The 25,681-nt window shown below is 37.8% G+C and overlaps 1 long non-coding RNA gene across 1 annotated transcript; it reads left to right on the top strand.

Moving 5' to 3' along the window:
- Nucleotides 1-18,375: 18,375 nt before the first annotated feature.
- On the top strand, nucleotides 18,376-25,108 carry LOC141372885 (uncharacterized). The gene is made up of 3 exons (XR_012378406.1): nucleotides 18,376-18,500; nucleotides 19,307-19,397; nucleotides 25,035-25,108. It is a non-coding gene; the product is annotated as an uncharacterized lncRNA (long non-coding RNA).
- Nucleotides 25,109-25,681: the final 573 nt, after the last annotated feature.

A 25,681-nucleotide genomic window follows, 5' to 3' on the forward strand; every position in this document is an offset into this window, starting at 1 on the left:
CTGGGGTGCCTGAGTGTCTCAGTCAGTTAAACAGCTGACTCTTGATCTAAGCTCACGTCTTGACTTTAGGGTTGTGAGTTCAAGCCCGTGTTGGGCTCCACACTGGGCATGGAGCCTACTTAAAGAAAAAGAAAAAGGAAAAAAAAAAAAACCTAACACTGACTCCAGTTACTTTGTAAGCAAGTCATGGTAATCATCTAATACTTATAACTATTGGAACAATTTGTAGTCTTCTATTTTCATACAATGCTGAATCACATACAGTAACCATTTTTCTATTATTTTAGGGATTAAGCAGACATGGTTACTCAGCATTACAAACCAGAATCTTTTCTGAGGTTTTGTTGAATTGGGAAATACTCAGGGAAGAATTTCAGAGGACTTGAATCATTTAAAGAATCATGCAGAGCAAAACCATATAAGGTCATAGAACAGAGAGTGCCTAGACCACCACTGACTTTAATTCTCTGAGGGTAGAAACTGTAATGACTCATTCAGACCAAAAGGGGCTCCAGTGTCTGATATCCACAATATCTCCTCAGAGCTCAAATTGCAACCCTGTCCCTGTGGAGGAGAAGTGGAAGCCAAGGGAAAAAGACAGACAAACTCTGGGTTGAGATTGAAATGAGGGAGGGAAACTGAGGACTTAATAACCCATACACCGTACCACCCAAGCCAGACACATCTAGATCTGTGTTCAGAGTGCATCAGAAAACTGTCTGCATAATGTCATCCTTTTCCATGGTTTTGCTATTTCTTAATTTTTTCTTAGTTCTATGTAGAATTGTCATGGTAAAAAACTAAAAAAATTATAGATGTTACATAAATGATAAATTAAAGGGTGAGTCTCCACTTTACAAAAGGAGTATTGGCTTCACACACACAAAAAAAGTCATAGCATTTTAAAAATGACTACATCCCATTTTACACCTAAAATATATCATTTTGTATTAGTCAAGATCCCAACAGAAAACACCACAGTCAAGCCAGGATAATTTATTATGCAAAATCTCTGTAGCTCAAGGTTAGTTAATTATTACCTAAAGTCTTGACCTAAAATATGCTCAGTGTTATGCCTGATGCTGAGGAGATTCAGAAGTGTACAATATTCCTTTCTTTAAGTCTCTTAAAGTTTAACAAAGCTTAAAGTTTTGTTAGAAGGGCAAGACATATGCATACAAAGTAGTAACAACCACTATAAACAGAATTTATTTTAAATTTTGTGGTGCATTCTGCAAAAGCTTTAGAAGACTGCAGAGCAATGACAACTAAAATGATCTAGGGAGACTTCATGGAGAAAAAAATAGGAAGTATATAAGCAGGACAAGACAATTTCTCCAGATAGAAGAAATGGAAGGAACACAAACTGGGAACAGGTATAGATGCTAACAGGATAGTCGGCAGACTGGGAAAATCAGCTCCAGAATACAAGGCAGATCCTCAGCACTGGAGCTTCTTTTAAATATTTTAGATCTAAGCCATATTTTAGGTCCAAATAGATCCAAGCAATTTGAGATGATAATCCCTTCCACCTCTACTCACTCACACAGACCCCCTCCAACAGTTCTGAAGACAGATGGATGAAGATAGAAAGTTAGAAGGAAGTTAACTGATAGCTCCTGGTAGTGACTAGGCTAAGACTACAGCTGCTGCCTAGACATGTAAAAAGGAGCCTTCCTTTTCACCAGTTACGTTATTGTCTTGTTTTTCTCCACTAGCAACCAAGTCAACCCTGTCAGCTCACACAGCAAGTTTCCGGGCGATGGTTTGCAAAGATTCACTTCTGATTGTGTATGAGTTGAAGAGATACTAGGTTTGAAAATGAAAAAAAAAATGTTTTTCCATTACCTATGATATCAATTTAATGCTTGTTTGTGTTTGTCCAAAATGCCATTCCTTACTAGCTGACCTTATTAAAAATAAGAAACATCACATCATCAAAACTGTCCCATTAAAAAACCCCAAGTCTTCCCTGCCCTGTAGATAAAAATCCAAAAAGAACATTTTGACCTGGAAATTGGGAATATACAAGACAAACCTGCATGTGTACAAATGGTAGGGTGACGATGTAATTTAATCACCATTGTTCCTTTCTCCTTCCTTGCCTCACTAACACATCTATTTTTTTTAAAGTGGTTGTGCTGTTGCCAGTAAAATCAAGGATGATGGAAAAATCTCTTTGGGGTATTCCCACTTACTGACCTCACTGAAAGGGAGTGGGTGGGAATACCACAAAATGCTTAAAAGAGCACCTAATCCTAAAGGAATTCAGTTCTCTCCAAAGCAAAAGTTCGCATGACTCACCAAGTAAAGACGAAACCTCCATCTTTCTTTCCATAGCTGATGTAGTCACGAAGGAAACTGGTTGGAACTAAGCGCCAGGATAGCATAGAGGTTTTGATGTTTTATATAGCAAGATAAGATCTTGAAAATTGATGAATTCTTATGCTTTTCTTTCTATCCCGAGATCTCTGTTTTTGATTCCTGTTGTCCTCAACCCGGCTATACCAAACAATCATCTGGGAAGCTTTCCAAAAATGCTGATCTCTCTACACATACACCCACACAAACACCTCAAACCTTCTTTCAGGTTTTTCTTTATCTTTGATTTTCTGTGGTTTGAAAATGATATGACTATGTGTAGTTTTTTGGCATTTATCCTGCTTGGTGTTCTCTATGCTTCTTAGATCTGTGATTTGGTGTCTGACATTAACTTGGGGAATTTTCACTCATTACCATTTGAAGTATTTTTTCTGCTTCTTTGTCTCTTCCCCTGGTATTGCCATCGCATATATGTTAAACCTTTTGTAGTTGTCCCATTATCCTTGGATATCCTGTTCTAGTTTTGTTTTTGTTTTTTTTTCCCAGTTCTTGTTCTCTTTGCTTTTTGGTTTTTGTGGATTTTATTAATCTATTGTCTAGCCCAGATATTGCCCAGCCTACTAAGTCCATCAAAGGCATTCTTCATTTCTGTTATAGTGTTTTGCTTTGTTTTGTTTTGTTTTGATCTCTAGCATTTTGGGGGGATTCTTTCTTAAAATTTCCATCTCTCTACTTACATAGCCCATCTTTTATTAGCATATTAAATAATAATTAGCATATTAGTCATAGTTGTTTTAAATTCCTGGTCTGACAATTCCAACATCCCTGCCATGTCTGGTTCTGATGCTTGCTCTCTCTCTTCAAACTGTGTTTTTCGCCTTTTGGTGTGCCCTGTAATTTTCTCCTGATAGCTGTACACTATGTACCAGGTCAGGGAACTGCTTTAAATAAACCTTCAGCAATGTGGTGGTAAGGTGTGTGGGGAGGGGAAGTATTCTATAGTCCTGTGATTAGGTCTTATTCTTTTAGTGAGCCTTTGCTTCTGGACTGTGAACTTCACAAGAGTTCAGATTTTTTCTCTCCCCTAGATGGGACAGGATGGCTAGAACTGGCTGGAATTGGGTATTGCCCTTCCTCCAGTTCAAATAGTTTACAATAATATCCAGTAGGTTAGGCTCTGATTACCTAGTTTCACCTAAGAGCAGACCTTAACATAAGAACTGAGCGCTCTGGCGTTTTTCAAAATGATTTCTTTTCCTCTCCCCATGCCTGAAGCCCAAGGGGATTTTTTTCCTCCAATATTTTGCTGTGGGAAATTGGCTGGTCTCCTGGACATAAACTCAATACTGTGGGAGCCTTGCTCTGATTGGGTCCCCCAGTTTTTAACTCTCAAAGTTGTTCACACTTAACCTCCAGCAAGTGTCAATTATGCTTCAGGTTTTCCTACCCTGCGCTTGATTACACTCATGCATGTCTGCCCTAGGAAGCTGTGATGGTATTTACCTGTCTCTCCACTCTTGGAGACAGCAGTTTGCCCTATGTCCTCACCTCTCTTGGATCCAAAACGAGTTCTTGTTTTTCAATCTGTTTGGCCTTTTATTTGTTGTTAGGATGGACTGAGGACTTCTAAGCTCCTTGCCAGCAGAACCTGATACCAGAAGTTATTTTGTACTCATTTTGGTACAACAATGTATCTTGGAAATCACTCTGTATCATAGAGATCTTTGTCACTGTTTGTAAAACTGCATAGTATTGGGGCACCTGGGTGGCTCAGTCGTTAAGCGTCTGCCTTCGGCTCAGGTCATGATCCCAGGGTCCTGGGATCGAGCCCCGCATCAGGCTCCCTGCTCCGCAGGAAGCCTGCTTCTCCCTCTCCCACTCCCCTTGCTTGTGTTCCCTCTCTCGCTGTCTCTCTGCCAAATAAATAAATGAAATCTTTAAAAAAAAATTGCATATTATTTATGTATATGAACCCTAGTTTATTTAGTGAATTCCCAATGTTGAGGCATTCAGGCCATTTTCAATATTGTGCAGCTATAAGTAATGCAATAATGAATAACCTGTTGTGCATGTATTTTTGTATTATTGGAGGTGTGTCTCACGGGTATAGCTATGGTCTCAATGTTTGTCTCCCCCCAAAAATTGACATGTAATCCTAAAGCCCGGTGTGATGATGTTAGGAGGTAGGGCCTTTGGGAGATGATTAGGTCATGAGAGCAGAGGCTTCATGCATGGAGTTAGTGCTCTTATAAAAGAGACCCCCAGAGCTCTATAGCCCCTTCCACTGTGTGAGGATAGAAGTAGTCTGCCCTCACCAGACCATGTTGCACACTTATCTCAGACTTTCAGTTTCCAGAACTGTGAGAAATAAATTTCTACTGTTTATAAGCCACCCAATTTGTGGTATTTTTTATAGCAGTCTGAACAGGCTGATTGATACCTTCCTAGAAGTGAGAGTGCTAGATTAAAGGGTAATGCATATATAGTTTTGTTAAATGTTGCCAAACTTCTCACCATAACAGTGTATAAGACTGACTGTTTTTCCACACACTTGCTGTCAGAGTATAATATCAAGCTTTTAAATCCTTGCCAGTCTGACATATGAGAAACAGCTTGGTGAAGTTTTAACTTGCATTTCTCTTATAAATGGTTGAACATTTTTTTTGTGAATTGTCTATTCATGTGTTTTGGCCTTTATGTTTTCTCATTTTTTCTTTTATTTTGTTTGAGGTAAAATTTACATACACTTAAATGCACAGGACTTTAGTACTTCAGTGAGTTTTCACAAATATATACATCTTTATTATCGCAACCCCAGTCAATATATAGAACATTTCTATCACCTCAGAAATTTTTCTCATGTTCCCTTCCAGCCAATCTCCACATTCCATAAGCAACCAGTTTTGACTTAAGTCTTATGGTACATATGCTTGTATATGATTGCTTGTGCTCAAAATAATGTTTTTGAGATCCATTCACGTTGGTGCATATAGAAGTCATTCATTTCCTTTATTTTTTAATGTACAATTCACTGACAGTCTTTGTCAGCTCAATGTAATTCCAAAAGAAATTTTATTTCCCCAAAAGAAAGCTCTGTATCTATTAAACGTTCACACCCTAGTCTCTCCTTCCTCCAGCCCCTGGCAATCACCAATCTGCTTCTGTCTATATGGGTTTACTTCTGGATATTTCATATAAATGGAATCATACAATATGTGACTTTTCATGTCTGCCTTATTTCTCTTAGCATAATGTTTTCCAGATTTATCTGCATTGTGGCATGTATCAGTACTTCCTTTCTTTTATGGTTGATGAATATTCCATTTTATGCATATACCACATTTTGTTTATCCATTCAGTTGTTGGACATTGTTTTAAACTTCTGGCTATTGTGAAGAGTGCAGCTATGAACATTTGTGTACAAATATTTAAGTATCTGTATTCAGTTCTGTTGAGAAATATCTAGGAGTGGAATTGCTATGGTAATTCTATTTAACTTTTTGAGGAATTACCAAACTGCTTTCCACAAAGGCTGCACCATTCTATATTCACACCAACAATGTCCAAGGGTTCCAGTTCTCCACATCTTCACCAACAGTACTCATTCCTACTTACCACTGTTAGTGTTCCATTGCATAAATATACCACAATTTGTTTATTCATTTTCTTATTAATCAACATTTAGAATAAATGGGTATTATAAATAAAAATACTCTGGACATCCTTGTACAAGTCTTTTTGTGAGCAAATATTTTCATTTCTTTTTGGTAAATACCTAAGAGTGGAATTGCTGACTCATAGGATGGGTGTATGTATGTATAACTTCATAAAAAATTTCCAAACAGTTTTCTGAAATGGTTATTCCATTTTACAGTTCTGTCAGGAAGGTCTGATAGTTCTCAATGCTTTATATCATGGCCAACATTTAATGTTGTCAATCTTTTTAATTTTGGCTGTTCTAGTTGGTGTGGAATGTTATCTGTGGTATCCCATTGTGGCTTTAAAATTCATTTCCCCAAAGACAAACAATGTTGAGCACCTATTCTTCTGCATGCAGGTCATTTGTATATCTTCTTTTGGTAAAGTGTATAAGTTCAAGTTTCATCTGTTTTTCATGAGTTGTTTGACTTTTTGTTATTGATTTGTAAGGAGTTCTTTATACTTAAATACTCTTGAATATACATTTTGTAAATGTGTTTTTTGGGTCTGTGGATTGCCTTTTCATTTTCTTAATGGTGTCTTTTGATATTCAGAATTTTTTTATTTTGATCTTCACATTTTCATTTTTCTTTATAATTAGTGTTTTCTCTGTCTTATTTAAGAAATTTATACCTACCCCAATTTTGTGAAGATATTCTCGAGTTTTTAGAAGCTTTTTTAAAATTTAACTTTTTTTCATGTCTATGATCCATATCAAATTGATTTTTTATTATTTTATGAGGTAGTGTCAATAGACTTTTTCATAAAATTAGACATTAATTCTAGCACCATTTGTTGAAATGGTCCAGTCAGTTACTGATTTCTCTAATTCCTTCTTCCTCACTTGTGATTACAGGAGCAATTATATCATGTGCTAAGAATGGGCAATAAACTCACAGTATATCCAAGGTATCACTATCCTTCTAGATGGCAGGTGTGTGTGGGTGTGTGGGTGTTTTCAGATGTCCTTGACAATGTTGGTTCCTGTAAGCTCCTAGCTTCTCCATCCTGTCCAGCCTTTTCCTGACCCCTCTGAGGCCAACACTGTAATATAACAGTAGACACAGCTCCCACCAGCTGATAGGGTCTGGAAATCATCTCATTATTGTGGTTCTGTGATAGCCAAGATGAGCCTTGGGGTCCTGTGAGTATATGGAGTTACAGCCTTCCCAACCCCAACTGAGTTTATATAATCCATAGGACTGAGCAGCTGGACTGCCTCAGTTTCCTGATTTAGGTTTTGTTCTCCATCCAACCTTGGAATACTGTTCCACTGAAACTCCTCAGATAGGGCCCAACCACTGCCAGTGGTCCCCTTCCTCCTGAGACTCTAAACTGGATCCTCACCCCTTGGCTGCTGTGCCCATCTGCCCAAAAGCCTTTCCTGGAAATTTCAAACACAATAACCCACCAACCAGATCAAACTCCCCCTGTATGCTGAAATCACCAAGCATCGTTGACTCTGGATTTGGGTCACTTTCATCAGCAATCAAACCTAGAATGGTTTCCGCTACCTTTGGTGTACCTTGGCCCCAGGGGGCCCTTTTCCCACCACGCCACTGCAGTTACCTCAGCATCTGGCTTACTGCATATTTACATGTTCAGGTGTTTTGAGCCTTTGTTTTCTTCTTTTGCTTAAAACTAATTATCCTTACGGAGCACTGAGTTATTTAAACTGCAGTAGGAGGTGACAAGATTTTAATTAATTACTTAGCAATGTTTCAAAGCAATGAAAATTTACTTTTCTGCCCACCCTTTCCTATGAATGACTCAGTACCCCTTGACATGAATTAACTCTCACTTTATAGCCCTTTCATCCTTGTCGGCAGGAACAGCAGGAAAGAAAAAGAAAAGAATGGATAAATAACCAAAGGAGATTTATTCACATCACGTGTTCTCCTTTCAGGGTGGAGACGGTAAGGTGAGTGGTATCCTTTCATCCACTGATGTCAAGATGTCTGCCTTTTTTTTTTTTTATGTGTTTTCATTTGATCTAAACAATGTGCTGGGCTACATCTTGTTGCTCTCATATATCAGACGACAACCCCTCTGTAGTAATGGTGGAGAAGCCTACAGTGCTACTTTGCCCAAAGTGACATATAAGGGATTATTCTAAAACCAAAAGGGCATACTTGCCTAATAGACAAACTTGGGCAAACTCAAGTGGCAGGTTTGTCTTTCAAAGAAGGAAAATCATTAGGAATATGTTTTATGACATGCTGAGCCATTATTCCCTAATGTCACATTTTTTCTCAAAGAGAAACAACAGTATTTTTGAAATCATTTAGCTAATGAGCACATTGTATTGAAAGGCAGTAAAGAAATTGTGCACTTTGTCTCAACCCCAGCTGCCACCTCCCAATTGGAAGGAAGGCTTCTATCAAGCTAAAAACAAAATACCTTTCATAGGCTGGGATGGAGACTTGGGTCCAAAGTAGGAGAAGAAAGGGAGCACTAATCATCTTGGGTTTTGCTATTATACATAATAATTAAGGTAGAAGAATAAAATTCAGAAGACATAACGGATAGATGAGAAATACATTTTAGTCCCTTATCAGTCAGAGCTAAGTATTTGTTAAAAGTGTATATGCCCATTTTCTGAATTATTAAGTTTCTATGTATATACAAGCCAGACCCTACCTGTAAAAAGAGCAGGTAGCTAACCAATCAGTTGAATTGAACATGATTATCTCTTCCTGTCTTTCTAGCAGTGTCAGATTCCTGCCACAGGAGATGGGACAAACAAAAGCAGGGGCTGTAAACCCAGCCCTTCCAGGACCAGGCAGGGAGGTGGGTAGGTGAGGTGAGCCCAGTGGGGATGCTGGTAACCAGGAGGGCATAGTCCTCTATCTGACAGGCCAGCTGCTGCTCAGCCCCAGCCTAGCAAGGCCATGTGGGAATGCCAGCCCAGTGTTGACAGATACTCGGAGGCTTTGCAGGAGAAGTTGGAAATCTGGAGATTTATGAGAATTCTCTAGATTTTTAAATGTTGGCAATTCACTTGAAGAATTTTCAAACCCCCGGCAAACCCAACAATAAACATGTGCAGGCCAGATGCTACTTTCAGATTTCTGGTTTGTGAGCTGTGTTCTAGAGCATGGGAAGGAGTGGGGAGGAAGAGGCATATGTCTGCCCATTTTTTAAAAGATTTTATTTTATTATTTATTTTATTTTAGAGAGAGAAGTAGAGAGAGCACGAGCAGAGGGGGAGAGAAAGGGAAGGGGATAGAATCTCAAGCAGACTCCACACTGAGCGCAGAGCCCAATGTGGGGCTCAGTCTCATGACCCTGAGATCATGACCTGAGCTGAAATCAAGAGTCAGATGCTTAACTGAGCCACCCACTCTTCTGCCCATTTTTAAATTGGACTATTTGTTTTTTGGGGTATTGACTTGTATCAGTTCTTTATATATTTTGGATACTAATTTTTTATTTGGATATGTCATTTGCAAATATCTTCTCCCATTCAGTAATTTACTTTAGTTTTGTTGATTGTTTCCTTCATTGTGCAGAAGCTTTTTATTTTGGTGTAGTCCTAATAGTTTGTTTTTGCTTTTATTTCCCTTGCCTCAGGAGACATATCTAGAAAAATGTTGTTAATAGCCTATGTCAGAGAAATTACTGCCTATGCTCTCTTCTAGGATTTTTATACTGTCAGATCTCACATTTAGGTATTTAAATAGATTATATATATGTTAACCTAATGGTGAAGCAGGATAGGAGACATCCATTAAATCCATTGATAATTCCAAAAGTTTATTTTAGTGACTATGCCTAATTTTTCCTCCACTTTTTTTTTCACCAAGAACTTTGTAAAATTACAAAGTGAATTTCTAATTTCAAATTTTTTATTATTTTCATACTCATATACTGGTTAGTCATTTGTTTATTTGTTCAGCTATTATTTAATGAACAGCTACTATATGCAAAGTCCCAAGTTAGGCATCGGGCAGAGAAAGGAGGACATGACAGAGACAGAAAGAGAAGACTTTGGTAAAACAACCTCAGGGAAAAAAATTGTACAGAAATATTGACCTTGTTTCTGTACAGTTCCCCAAGAATGAGATGCCTTTAAGGACCAAATTGGTTTTCACCATTGCTGAGAATAGTTCCATCTCTGAGGGAACCAGAGCCATGTCTAACCATCTGTAGAGACGTGAGTGGCCTCCTATATATTTCACACCATTTACGCTGCTTCCCTCTCTAATCAGACACATGACCATGGTAAAAATTAAGTCAGTGTGGGCTCCGAGTGTAATCTCAGGAGGCAATGCTCCTACATCTCTGTGATTCTCTCTTGTAACAATATAAATTAATATTCATGCATTCTTAAATTCTCTCTAGGATGATAGAATGTGTGTAATGGTCAAGACATGGTGATGATGAGACCACTGGTTTGGGAGTCTGCATTTATTGTGCATGCCACCTGTAACCTGTAAGATTTAATCCTTCCAACTGCAAAATGAAGTAAACATGTATGTCCTTCATATTTCACAGGATTCTTGGGAGAATCAAATGAGTCACTGGAGAGGAGAGCCCCCTGTAAACTGTAGTTAATAATAATAAAACAGAGCTCATGCTTATGGAGCTCTTATCACATGTCAAGCATGGTTTTACTTTACATATATTAACTCAGTTAATGCTCACAACAGTCTATGAAATAGGTGGCATTATCTTCATTTTCCAGTTGAGGAAACCTAGACACAGGGAGGTTTGGTAACTTGCATAAGGTTACACAGCAGTCAAATGGAACAGCCAGCCATCTATCCAGGCTATCTGACTCCAGAAACAAGGTCTTTAACCACACTCATAAACACTGCTATACAACTTATAGAAACATGATCCATTCTGCAGTATTCACCATCTTCAATATGCAAAGTGCCATGCTAAGTAGGATGAATAGAGGATTTAAAAAAATCTCCTGCCTTCAAGGAGCTAACAAATTAGGGGCACCTGGGTGGCTCAGATGGTTAAGCATCTGCTTTCGGCTCAGGTTATGATCACAGGGTCCTGGGATCGAGCCCCACATCAGGCTCCTGGCTCAGCAGGGAGCCTGCTTCTCCCTCTCCCTCTGCCTCTCTCCCTGCTCATGCTCTCTCACTCTCTTTATCTCTGTGTCTCAGATGAATAAATAAAATATTTTTTTTAAAAAAAGAAGCTAACAAATTAGTATGAGAGCCAAAGCAATCTAGTTCATACTGAAGTCCTTAAAAGCACACGTGTGTGTGCTCATAGACATCACATACCCATTCCTGTGTTATGACTCAAACTCCTTATCATCAGTAAAACTCACTCGTGAGTTCTTATATCAAGGGAAGAAATCTGCCCACACACAAAAGAATAGAACCAAGCTCAGGGGTCATAGGGATTATTGGAAACAGGTAGGTGTGGTGGATGTTAGATGGCTAGGACTTAAATTCTCTACCACCAACAGCTATTTCAGGGATGTCCTTTGAATTGGAGGCAGAAGTAGACAGCTTGTTTTCTCAGTGTCATGTTTTATTATTTTTTTATTATGTTATGTTAATCGCCATACATTACATCATTAGTTTTTGATGTAGTGTTCCATAATTCATTGTTTGCATATAACACCCAGTGCTCCATGCAGAACGTGCCCTCTTTAATACCCATCACCAGGCTAACCCATCCCCCACCCCCCTCCCCTCTAGAACCCTCAGTTTGTTTCTCAGAGTGCATAGTCTCTCATGGTTCGTCTCCCCCTCCGATTCCCCCCCACCTTCATTTTTCCCTTCCTGCTATCTTCTTCTTTTATTTTTTTAACATATAATGTATTATTTGTTTCAGAAGTACAGGTCACCGACCTGTACCTCAGTGTCATGTTTTAAAAGTGGATCAATATCACAACCTCCCAAGTGATGTCAAGGGATAGCACATGCTCAAGAGAGACAGTTTCCTATGGAGAGGACTGAGGGGAGGCTATAGGAGGACCCTTACAAATATGTTACATCATAACTCAGCAGTGCTTATCTCCACTTTCCAAATACTCTCTGCTCCAACATGTTCTGGGGCCTTTGCTGTTCTTTGTGAGGTGGAAACAAGCGCTAACTGGAGGTCTTCAAAGATTCATTTAGAATTCATCCCCCATAAAATAATCAAGAACTCACTTTTTAAAGCACCATCACATTTTCATGACTTTGTTCTATTTTATTTCTCAACATCCCAGTGAAAGTTCTATTCTGCTTGGTCTCCTTCAGTGACCCACTGCTTAACTCTTTCCACAATCCAAGTTTCATAAAAATGCAGATCCTAGTGTTTCTTCATTATTATCTACACATCACAATAAGGAATTTAAAAAGGATCTGCTTTAATTTCATAGACTTTTGATGACATGCCACATTATGAAGTGGTCAGAAAAGTAGCTGGTAATATGAATTGTGCAACTCAGGTTTGGATCTTTAAAAGGCACTTTTAAAGTGGGGAAGCCCCCAGATCCATCCTCATTTAAGACTCTTCCAGAAAGACCAAGTATGAAAACAGATAAAGAAAACTTAGAGCCTTCAGTGTCCACTCTGATTCTTAGTTTCTTCCTGTGTGGGGGTCATTTAACTTTTGCCTCTTGACCTGAAGGCTTAGAAAAAAATAAAGAGCCTCTTATACAGAAACAAAGTCAGATTAACCCCTCAAGATAAACATAAACTGAAACTCCCAAATATTTGGGGGCATTAATTATAGATTTAAAAAACAGACAGCAAATGAGACAATACAACCAAAATAATCCAGAGAAAGAGGACTGTCCCAAGAGAGAGATACCAAGTTCTAGAGAGGCTGCATTTATCCCCAGAGACATTTGATTCCCCCTGGTCTATTCCCATAAGAATGAGAGAAAGCAACCCAGTAGGTAAAGATTTCTGTGCCGTTTGAACCAGGGTAGTTAAAACATTTCATTAAAGTATCTTAATTAATCTTTCTCCATTCTTCCTGTATAGGACCCTCAGACAATTCATGCCCAACTCTTATCCTCAAAAAATCCCTAAACTCCAAAGCATGTTTCAACTTCCAAGGGCTTTCACAAAAAATCACAAAGAACTTTTTTTCTCCCATCCAAACCCAAATACTTACTCAAAGAAATCCTTACTCCCAAGTATTTTTTGATTTGTGGCAAATATTTCCAAATCAGCTGTAGGTGTTACAGTACATGCTTGCTTTAATTGACTAACACCAGAAGCAAAAAATAGAATTGACCAAATCTGTTAAGTCTATTCTTATGTCAAAACACTAGCTTTATTGGGCCAGGGGAGAATGATGAAGAGAATTGTTTCAGTCTGGTGTTCAAGAACATTCGACATGCAAAGAAGGAACCCCTATACACCAAAAGGCAATTGCTTGAACTTCAATATTTACCAGAAATGTCCACAGATGAAAACAGAGGAGTAAGTTATATTGATTTTTTCCAATATAAATGTATACCTGCAAAATTTTAGTCACAAACCAGTCTACCTTTTCTCTTTGTCTCTTAATTCCTACCTTGAAATCATTCACACTGTCCCATTTGCAAGTTGTGTCCTCTACAATCTTTCAAAGGGCTACATTTTTTTAATTTTTTTGATGGTGTGTAGGAAAGGATAAAGCCTGTCATTGCAGGTAATCTGATATTTCTGAAATTAGATATACAAGAAAGGGAAAAACAAGCTTGTTATTTCACCCTAAAAAAAACTGACATGATTTAAAGTGACTGATTATTAAGCTAAAAGATTCATCTCTACATGTTCATTAGTCAGTCATTTGCTTAATTGCATTTGATTAACCCAGCTGAATTGTTTTTACCTTTGTATAGCTTATTGTTGGTACTGATTTCCAATTATTAAACAATGCCATGGATAGGAAAATATCTTCATTATTACAAACTAGCCAAAGAGTTATTAATCAGAAAAAAATAGTAAGGGTAAAAATTCATAAGTTTGAATGTATTAAAATACAGGAGAGTTTGGTAAAAAGCACAAACTTTCAGTTATAAGATAAATAAGGTCTGAGTATCTAATGTATGACATGGTGATTACAGTTGATAGACTATTGTTGATAGATCATATCGTATAACTGAAATTTGCTAAAAGAGTAGAACTTCAATGTTCTTACCAATAAAGGGGGGGGAATATATGAAGTGATAGATGTGTTAAGTAATTTCATGGGGGAGTCCTTTTACACAATGTATTCCAAAAAAAAAAAAAGTTCATCAAAAGGAATGATAGGAGAGTGAACAGGAAAGCTGCAAGTAGAAGACCCTAGCAATTCATGAAGAATTTCTACAAATCATTACCAAAAAAAAAAACCAAACCCAACCTAATAGAAAAACTAGTAAAAACTTGAACAGATATTGCAAAAACAGAATATCCAAATGGTCAATTAATAATTAATAAGTGTAAAAGTGCTCAATCTCATTATCATCAGGGAAATACAAACAAAACTACTATGAGATATAACTAGACATAAACAAGCATGAATAAAATAATCTAGAAGGGAAATAGCAAATTTTGATGAAAGGATTGATTGAGTGCAGGAATTAACATGTACTCTTGGTGGGAAAGTTAGTTGGTGGGAAAACTGGCAATATCTATGAAACTTGAACATGAATTACCTTACAGCCACCAGAAATGTGTACATATGTTCAATGAAGACAGTACTAGAGAATATTCCTAGGAATCCTATTGATAATAGCCCCAAACTGGAAACTACCTAAACGCCCATTAAAAGTATAATGAATAAACAAACTGTGGTATATTCGCACAACAAAATATGACCCAGCCCTGAGAATAACCACACTATGACTTTGTATAACAGTGTGGATGACTCTCATGATCGTGTCAAAAGGAGCCAGACACAAGAGTATATACAATATTTTCTAGTTATATAAAGTATAAAAATTGGCAAAATTAACGTAAACTGTTAGAAGTGGTTACTCTTGGGAATGAGGGCTCAGGCACAATAGAGGGCTTCTGAGAGCTGCTAATATTCTGATTTTTTTGTCTGGGTGCCACTTATAAGAGGTGATCATTTTGTAGGTGAAACCAGTAAGTTACATACTTATAACTAGAGCACTCTTCTGTTTTACAGTACTCTTCAAAAAGGTGATAAAAAGCAAATTGGCCATGACTGACTTGCATTTTCACGAAAACACTTTCAGTCCACAAACAACGCTGTACATTTTAACAGATGAAGATTGCCTTCCTTTTTTAAATTGACCTTTGTAGTCAAGAAAATATATTACTTGAAAAGTTTTCTTCTACCACAAAAAGGCAACAAGTACCAAAAATGTACAAACAGTACCTATTTTTCTTAAAAAGAGGTAATAATTCCTTTCACTAAGCCAAATAAATAATATAAACTAAGAAGTTTTTGTGCTGATAATGATAATGTTTCAGTGTACCTGATGCTTTATGGTTAGTAAAATACTTTCTTTCTTTTTCTTTTTCTTTTATTATGTTATGCTAATCACCATACATTACATCATTAGTTTTTGATGTAGTGTTCCATGATTCATTGTTTGCGTATAACACCCAGTGCTCCATACTTTCTACTTTTACACACAGTATCTCTCCCCTGAACCATGTTAAGTAGAGGCAATATTATTATTTACATTTTATGGATAAGGAAAACGAAGCTTGAAGAAGCACCATGTGTCTGTGATCACAAAAATAATAACTTATCACCTGGACTCAAATTTGATGGAGAATTAATGCAATATACTACAGTTCAGCAAATAGTCTTATTTTAATTTTTCCTGTATTCCTCATAATCCACCTGAAGTGAAACAACCCCCCTGATAATTCTAGACTCATCATTCCTCTGCTAAAGCTGAAATGTTCCTTAGTGCAGAATTGCATAAAAGATAAATTGGACTTTTTTTCTTTTTTAAATGTTTTTATAGCTGGTGTCAATTTTTCTTTGTTTTCAATCTGCAAAAACTTACCTGAAACTCCTCAGTGTGTTTAAAATGAGTCCACTTATGGTTGCTTATCTTAGCTTTCAGGTAATTAAAATGCTGCAATACCTGGATCACCTTTGACTTGGTGCTTGGTGCCTTTGTCTTGGAAGTCAGAGAGGTAATAAAGGGCTAGATGATAGAGGTAAGTCCTCAATGATATTTTGTGACTTTTCTATGTATTATAAAACTGAAAAATGCAAGAACCTGAACTTTAAGTCTTCTTAGCACCTACTCTGAATATTAACTTTACAACCAAATATCTTGCATAGACATAGAGTAAGAAAAATAAGAATTCAAAAACACACTGCCTCCTAGATGGGCTAATGGATAGGAAACAAAATATGTGTGAAAAAACTCAATTAATAAAGGATGTGTGTCATTAAGCAGAGAAACCTCAATGGCAACCTACTAATTTTTCAAGATTGCACATCTTATTAGTCACACAAGACAAAAGGGAAGAAAAGGAGGTGAAGTAAATATATAAAATGGTGTGGCTTTATTCACAGACTCTAGATTGGCTTATGAGCCACTGAGAGCATCTCTACCCAATGAGGATCTCCAGATTCACACATTTGTCCTTACTCTGGAGCTTAAGACTCAGCAGTCATTCAAGTTCTTACCATAATAGGAATCCTCTCCTTTTTAAAAATAGTACCTTAGCAAAAAATGACATTATTATTATTATTATTACAAGGGATTATTTTTAAAACATATTTAATGTGCTTTAATAATCATCATACTTTCTTTGTATCCTTAGCCTCTTAGTAATAGATTCAGATCAACTTTATCAGTTGAAAAATATTAACAAATAAGATTACCATGAGAGAGGTATACCTTATGTATAAGTGGCTAGTAGAATAAATAAATGATTCCTTTGGTAAAGTTACTTGAAATTCCTATAAGCTTTTATCTTCTCTTATCCATTCTTTGGTATATCGAATAATAATATTCATAGATAAAAAGGGCTTTTAATTAAATTTTAAATAAAGAAATTTTATTATGTTAAAAAGTCACTACTGAGGCTAATTTAATCATTGTCAAGGCTGATCACTAAATGGGTGGGCAGGATGCCTAAACATCATTGGCTCTACACCACACTTTCATGACAATCAAATTCATAAGAATGTGAAACTTCCAGGTTCTTTCATACACTGACCAAAAAAGCACAGCATTTCAGATGTCTCTCACCTCTGCCGGCAAGCATATGGCATGATGGAGATTGAAAACAAGGTTATGAGCCTTTTCTTGTCATGGCTCTAAAACCAAGGTGCCACTTTTTTTTTCTTTTTTAAATTAAGGTGCCACTTTTTAAAATAAGGAATATTATAGCAGAACTATGGGATTGAGTCTCTGTACAACTTCTGAATTTCCCAGATACTCCCACCAACTCCTATACCTGGTGTTGTACATTACCTACCTACTCTCCCAGTCCAGTCATTTTGTCTGTCAAAGTCTCTCCTGACTCTCATAGAAATATGGCAAAAGCCAAAGTTTACCAAAACAATATAAATTCTTTCAACGAACAGAGTGCTACAGTGATTCTTCACATGTATCTGATGGTTCTAAAATAGTTGTGAAAACAAACTCATCTATTCTCTTTCATTAAAAGTGAAGAATTCTTCCATGTTTGGGTGGCATTTGTAATTTGGAGACTGAGGACTTCAATTCATAACCAAATATTAGTTCTCTATTGCTGTGATAACTAATTACAACATAACAAATTACCACAAATTTAATGGTTTAAAAACAGTACAAACTCTGAATTTCTCTAAGTCAGAAATCCAATACAGGTCTCACTAAAATAGGACTAAAATAGAGGTATTGGCAAGCCGTATACCTTTTTAGAGTCTCTAGGGGAGAATGGTTCCTGCTTATTTGGGTTGTTGGCAGAATTCAGTTGTACTTATAGGTTATAGGCTGAGGTCCTTGTTTCTTTGCTGGCTATCAGCTGAAGACCATTCCTGGCTTCTAGAGTTTTCCCTTTCTGCATCTTCAAAAGCAGCAAGGGCAAGTTGAGTTCGTTTAATGTTGCATCTCTCTGACCCACTCTTCTTCCATCCTCTTCTACTTTTAAAAACTCCTGTGACTAGATTGAGCCCATCTGAATAATCCATGATAATTTCCACATCTCAGAGTCTATACCTTCATTTACATATGTAAAGTGCCTTGTGCATTACAAGAAAGCATGCTCCAAATTCCAGGGATTAGAACATGAATTTCTTTGGGGGCTGTTATTCAGTCTATTCTCCCAATTTTATATGTCCTTGGCTGAATAATTTTCTCTTTTGAAAAGAATAAGCTTACCAAAGGATTTCAAATGAACAAAATTTGCTGACTGACAAATTGATTTTATAGAACTTAAATTGGAAGGTGTTCTTTGCTTCTCATTTGTTCTATTCTCATATGTTATCAATAGAACCTACATGAAGAGATGAAAGGAATGAGTCAGTGCTATGGACTGAATTATGTCCCCCCAAAATTCATACGTTGAAGCCCTAACACACAATGTGATGGTATTTGAAGATGGAGCCTTTGAGAGGTAATTAGGTTTGAATGAGGTCATGAAGGCTTATGATGGGATTAGTGCCCTTATAAAAAGAGATACCAGAGAGCATGCCCTCTATTTCTCTCTGCCTTGTGAGAATACAATGAGAAGACAACCATCTATAAGCCAGGAAGAGAGTTCTCATCAGAACTTAATCATGCTGGCATCCTGATCTCAGACTTCCAGACTCCAGAATTGTGAGAAATAAATTTCTGTTGTTTAAGCTACCCAGTCCATGGTAGTTTATTTATGGCATCCCAAACTGAGTAAGACAGTTAGAAAAGTGGATATAAGCAAAAGAGATTTTCTCCATATTTTCTAAGGAAATGCAGTATCATAATAAAGGTGGAAAACATCTTCAAAAAGCAGTAAACTTTAGATTCCATTCAATATGCCTTTATTTAATCACTAATTTATCAGCTAATAGCATAAAATCTTACCCAAATATATTGTGATTTTTCTAAAATCCAACCATCATTGGAAGGTTTGAGACCTTTAAAATATTACTTATAATAATGATTTCCTCTTCTATATGATTATAGATCAGATCTCTATCAACTAACAATATTAATGTCAAAGAGTAATTTCTTTGAATATAAAACTATATAAAATATGAACCAATTATCAAGAGGTTGGCTGCCAATTATAAGGCTTACCAATGGATTTCTCTCACCCCACTGTAGATATCTCAGGTTTCATAAGCTTAATGCAAAAACATTGAGGATTGCTAGTGAACTGATTTATCTATGTTTCTAATTTTAAAATCTTAAAATATTGCTTATATATTTGCTTTTTTTAAGATCAGAGAAACTCTTCAATAACACAGTGGCAGGATGAAAAGAAATCAACACAAAGATAAAGCTGTTCATTTTGGTGGGCAGCCATACCATGGTATGATATCAAGGATCCAGGAAGGTACTTTTGGTAGATAGTCTCCAAAGATGGTTACCATAAGTTTCTTCCCTCCCTGTACAAATATTCTACCCTCCCCTCAAGTGAGAGGTAAAATTTATTCTTCCTCCTCTTGAATCTAGACTACCCTTGAAACTACTTTGACTAAAAGATTACAGTAGAAGTAATATTCTCGTACTTCTGAGCCCAGACCTTAAGAAGACTGACAGCTTCTATTTTCTTCCTCTTATAATTCTCCTTTTTGGAACTCAGCCAACAACCAGTAAGGAAGCTCAAGAAGCTAAAAAGAGAGGCCACATGGAGGAGAACAAAGCCCTTGCCAGCAGTTCCAACTGAACTCCCATCTGGCAGCCAGAAATTACTTCCAGCCATATGTCTGAAGCCATTTGGACCTTCAAGCCATCTCCATCCTAGTACCCCAGCCAACACCACATGAAGCAAAAGAATTGCCCATTCAAACAGAATGGGAGAAAAATGGAAAATAAGAGCAGGGTGAAATGGAAGATGGGCATTACAATTTTTAATAGAGGAGAGAAAAATTCATGAGAATGGAGCATGAGAGAGTGAGCCATGTTGATATCTGGAGGAAGAGTGTTCTAGGCAGTGGGAACGACCAGTGAAAAGGCCCTAATCCATGAGTGCCTGGCATGTTTGAAAGAAGTCAAGGAGTCCAGTATGCTTTGCAACAAGGTGATCAAGGGGGAGAGTGGTAGAGAGGTCCAAGATAATAGGGGTCCACAGTAGGTGGGGCTCTGTAGTGGGTTGAATGTTAGCTCCCAAAAATACATGCTCACATCCTAACCCCTGGATCCTGTAAATGTGATCTTATTTGAAAAAACGTCTTTGCCTATGCAAAAAAATTAATGAACTCAATATGAGATTACCATGGATTATCCGAGTGGACTTAAATACAATAACAAGTGTTCTTATAAGAGAAAGGAGAGAAGTCCATATGAAGATGGAGGCAGAGATTGGAGCCATGCAGCCAAGGAACACCTGAAGCTACCAGAAACTGGAAAAGACAAAGAAGCTTCTTACCTAGAGCCTTCAGAGAGAGCATGCTGATACCTTGATTTCATACTTCTGGCCTCTGGAACTGTGCAAGATTAAACTTCTGTTGTTTTAAGCCACCAAGTTTGTGGTACAGCCCTAGAAAACTAATACAATCTTCCTAGGACATTGTAAAGATTTTATTTTGTAACTAGAGAAATATGGGAGCCATTACGAGGTTAGAGCAGAGAAGCAACATGATCTAAATTACCTTTTATGGTGGACTGCTAGGTTGAAAATAAAGCATTAGGGCCCAGGAGTAGAAGTCAGGAGACCATTTGGGAGTCCAATACAAGCAAAAGGAAAAAGCATAGGCAAGTATTGCAGCAGTGTTAGAGACGAAGAGTGGTTAGATTCTGGATATATTTTCACAGTAGAGAGAACAGAATGTCTTGGTATGTTGGACCTAGAGTGTGAAAGAAAGGGAAGAGCCAAGGATGACTCCAAGGTTTTGAATGTAAGCAAATGGAAAAATGGAGTTGTCATTGACTGAGATGAGAAATACTGAAGGTAGACCAGATGAGGCCGGATTTGGGGGGGGAAGATCAAAGGAAATCAATTTGGAGCATGTGGAATTTGGGGTTTTTATGAAATATCCAATTGGAGATGTCAGGCACCCAGTTGTCTAACAAAATCTGAAGTTCAGAATAGAATATGGGCTGGAAATATTAATTAGGGTACATCAACATGCAGATGATATTTAAAACCATGGAACTGGGTGAGAACAACAAGAAAGTAAATATAAAGAAGGGAAGAAAACTAAGAACGGAACCCAGAGTGCTCTAGCATTAGGAGGAGAAGGAGCAGAAGGACAAGAAAGAGACCAAGAAGGAGTAATTGATAAAATAGGAAGAAATCCAAAAAATGTGGTATGCTAGAAGTTAAAAAGTACATCAAGGAAGGAGTGTTAAAACTGTGTCAAACATGCAGTTGGGACAAGACAAGTAAGGTGAGGACTGAGAGTTCTTCAGTGGCTCTAGCAACTGGGACGTCCCTGGTAACTTTGATAAGTACAGTCCTGGTGAAATACATAAGCCCGGCTGAAGTGGGCTTAAGAGGGAATGGAGACCATGAGCTTGGAAAAGTCATTAGAGGAGCTCTAACACAAAGAAAAGTAAAGAAATGAGATGGCGGCTGGCAAGGGAAGGAGGGCCAAATGAAGGGTTTTTGAAATTGAAGGAAAAAAGTATCATGTATGTATGCTGATGGTAGCCATTGAAAAGAGCAAAAGAGAAAAAAGAAGAAAGACAAAGAAAGGGAAAAGAATTGTTGGAGCCATGTCCAATGGGATGGGATCTAATGTTCAACAGTGAGGGGATTGGCACAGTGAGTTATTCTACAGTGTATCCCCGAGAAAGAAGATGTGGTTCCTGGCGAGGTAGGGCAATAGTAATGTGGGGCTGTTCTCCTCTGTTTGCCTCAATATGATCAGTGAAGCAGGAAGTGAGGCACCAGCTGAGAGTTAAGATGGGGGAGAGGGTGTTGGAGGTTGGAGCAGAGAGAAGATATGAAAGAAATGTCCAGGAGAGTTGGCGAGTAAACAGCTAAGAAATTAGAATGATTGTCTAGCAGCATCGAAGGCCCATTTGATGTTGGTGGTGATAAGCTTAAGGTGCTACCACCAGTCAGCACTGCCGAGTGTTTTCTCCAGCCAAGTTCAGCTGTGCTGAGGCAGTCACAGGGCATCCAACTCTCGGGTTTAACCAGGGCTCCGGGTTTGCTAAGAGATTTCTACAACATAAGAGAAGCAAAAGGTAGCCCAGGGTGTGCACTGGGAATGGCATGGTGGTTGGCTTTGGAATTTAGGCTGATAAGAAAGGGAGAGAGGCCATCAGAGGGATAAAGGATAGTGAAGAATGGTGACACTAATGGATAGAAGGCCAGGAGGTTGGGGCATCAAAGGACAATTGGAAGCACCAGAGAGAGTAAGCTGGAAATAAGAAGAAACCCAAAAGAATCTAATGTTGTAAATACTGAACACCAGAACAGACCAGAGGGCAGAAGCTCTTGCACTAGTCTTTGATTCACCTTAGGAGAAAAGAGAACCTTTGAGATGGACCAAAAGCAACTTCCTTATCCATTATTTCCTGTGCTAAAAATGACTTTTACTTTAAAAGCTCTTTATTTGTTCAAGTATACAGAAAAGCAGGAGGGCTATATTTTTTTCCAAGCCAGTTTCCAGCTGTCCCATCTTCAGAGGTGATTCTCACTGAATTCACAATACACTTTTCACTCTAAGTTAAATGTTGTATGTATAGATGCCTCTTCCCCACACCAGTGACTGTGATCTCTGATCCGCTTTCCTATCCCATTTTATAATCTATAGTTTTTCATTCTTTTCTTCTTCTTCTTTTTCATTCTTTTATTCTTCTTATCACTCATCTCTCTTAAAATTAGAATATAATGCTTAAGCCCAAGTACAACAGAGCAACCTCACCAATGCCAAGAATAGCAGGAGGACTCTCTTGCCATCCTTGTATGTCATTTCCTTTCCCAGTGTCATGTCAGTGTTGGGTTCAGTGTTTTTCAGGAAGTAGACACCCACCTTCTCATTGAGTAAGTGCAAAGGGTAAAACGCGTCTCACAGAGCCACATTGCACCTGGAGATCTCTCCAGGGGAAGATATGCAAAAATAAACAGCAGCCCCAGGCAAGTGGGTTTCATTATATTTTTATTAACACAGTAACTCTTTTACCAAGCAATATCCCAAATTGGATAATTACCTCCCACATTGCCTTCCCCTTGGCTTTGGAGCTAAACACCAGGCTCTTTCTTAATTAGCATTCTGAGCTTTGAGTCAAGTTCCTTATGTTCTGTTACCCAGCTGCTACACAACTACCCAGATGTTGCATGAGGCCCTTCCTAAATATAGCTCTTTAAGCACATTCAGAATCCTCCAGGAAAAAATAAATAGCATTAGTATAAGATTTTATTGACAAGAATCCATGTCTACCACTTAAAAGTGTTTTTTAAAAAAAATTAGAAATAAGTCAAATAAGCAACATATTATACTGACTGTAAAATTGCAAACTACTGACCTGATCAGGGTAAAAAGATCATCAGGTAATAAAATGTGTTGCAAGTTCATTAAGCAGCACTTTCATCCAGTAATATGTTATTACTGAGTAAAAGTAATTTAGCAGTAAAATGGTAAGTATGAAATAAGGTAGGGAAAAAAATCTACTTGTGTTTTGCATTTAAATGTTTTAGTATTTAAATGGAAATCAAAAAAGCAAAAAATATTCTGAAGTAAAAACAGAACTGGAATTTCCATCTCCCATCCACATCATAAATGAGATCATTCCACAACAGTGCCTCCTCTCACACCACTTTAAAATGAATGCACTCAGACAGCATCTGTGGCCTGGGTCCAAGGCACAGAAAATCTATCCTGTAGTGGCTTCTGAAGGACACATCACATGTGTGCGTGTGCACACATACACACACACATGCACACACACGGCGTAGATTTACAGCTCTACTGAAACTCTCATAATTTATGGCTATGTCTGTAAAATTTATGAATAAACTACTAAAGTAGCCTCAAGCAGAAGTAGCACTAAACATTGCTCCTTTTATATCATTTTGGAAATAAACTCCATTTATTTGGAAAGGTAACAATATATGATGCTCTGACAACATCAAAAATAATATTTAAGAATATAGCAATCCCCTGGAGCATCGTTTTATATCTCCAAAAGGGTTAACATCTGAATCCAGTTCTTTAAATCTGAATTCAGAGGGCCACTCATGCCACCCGTGTGGTTTCTGTCCACACGTGGAGCTCACATCTGTGCAGCTTTGTCTGAGCAAGTCACCAACCTGCTGTAACTTCTCTTCATTGACCTTTTACTTACAAGAGATGTGTTAACACACCATATCAAGCGCATTGTGCAGCACTTGCCTTCCTCAGGACAGCATGCCAACTTGCAGAGGAATTAGCAGATGGAGAGATGAGCTAGGGTACAGAGGTGGATAGCACTGCTGTGCAAAGGAAAATATTTAAGGGAACTCACAGCTGAAAGGAAAAATAAAGTAGAGCTAATTATTTCAGTACAGTGAATAAGGGGCATTGTTTGCACACACAGTGGGAGATGAGTGTGTGCACCCTGTAGAGGCAGCCGGCTCCTGTCTGCCACCCACCAGCCCTGCCTGCACTGTGGTCATTGGTGCCTTTTAGAGGAGCTTGAGCTTCTGGGTTCCGAGGTAATGACCAGCCTGCATTCCATTGCCCTTAGCACATCAAGGGCTACCTATGTCCTGCAGCTCGTTTGCTCGTGTCTAAAATTTGAAAGAGGAGAAGTAGTGCCATGAAATTTACACCACACAGAGCTCATTTTTGTTTCCTTCAGAATAATATAGAAATCAGACAAAAAGGATAAACTAAGGGGCTAGGTCTGAGGGAGACTGAAGAAGCAGAAGGAGGAATGCCCCATTGTATGTCTGAAATTGAGGGGGAATGGGGGTGGGGAAGGAGAGAAGGAAAATAACCGTTTAGAGAAAAAAAGTGAATTCAATGAAAGGAACGCTAGGGAACTTTGGAAATAACTTCTTCAAATTCTTCAGTTTCCTCCTAGCATTTCCTGTCAGCTGTCTGGCTATCTACCAGGGAAAAGAAAAACCTCCTAATACTGTTCCTGTGGGAATTTGAATTGTAAGTATGAAAAATAATGGCCCACAGGCCAGAGAAGGAAATGCCAAAATTCCTAAATGACTTGAGGTAGAAGATCAAGAAGAGTGTAAACTTTTGTGTTTTTCCACTTTTCTGTGTGGTAATGCACAAGATAAATCTTCCTGCCATAAAGACTGGTGATGAATTGATATGGAATAGCATCACACTCTGGCAGAATTACACATCCATTAAGTATTTTGCAAATAACTAACACAACATTCAGTAAAGTGAGAGTTAAGGATTTGGTTTCTTCAGCCAGCCAGACTATACTTAAGTCCAAGCTCCTTTCTATCTTTGTGACACTGGCAAATGATTTAAACATGCTGAACTCCAGTTTTCTCATCTAGAAAACAGGAGCAATAACAGCACTTCTCTCACAAAGTTGCAAGGATGAAGTTATTGATACATGTAAAGTATTTGGAACACTTGGTACATAGTAAGTACACAATACACGTTAGCTATTATTATTATGACTATCATTATATCAGTAATAGTTGTGTTACTTCCAGATGTAATAGAAAATATTTTATATTTTTAAATA

This window comes from Callorhinus ursinus, unplaced genomic scaffold, assembly GCF_003265705.2.
Source record: "Callorhinus ursinus isolate GAN/ISIS: 27379988/994484 unplaced genomic scaffold, GSC_fseal_2.0 scaffold6, whole genome shotgun sequence".
Classification (NCBI taxonomy): Eukaryota; Metazoa; Chordata; class Mammalia; order Carnivora; family Otariidae; genus Callorhinus; species Callorhinus ursinus.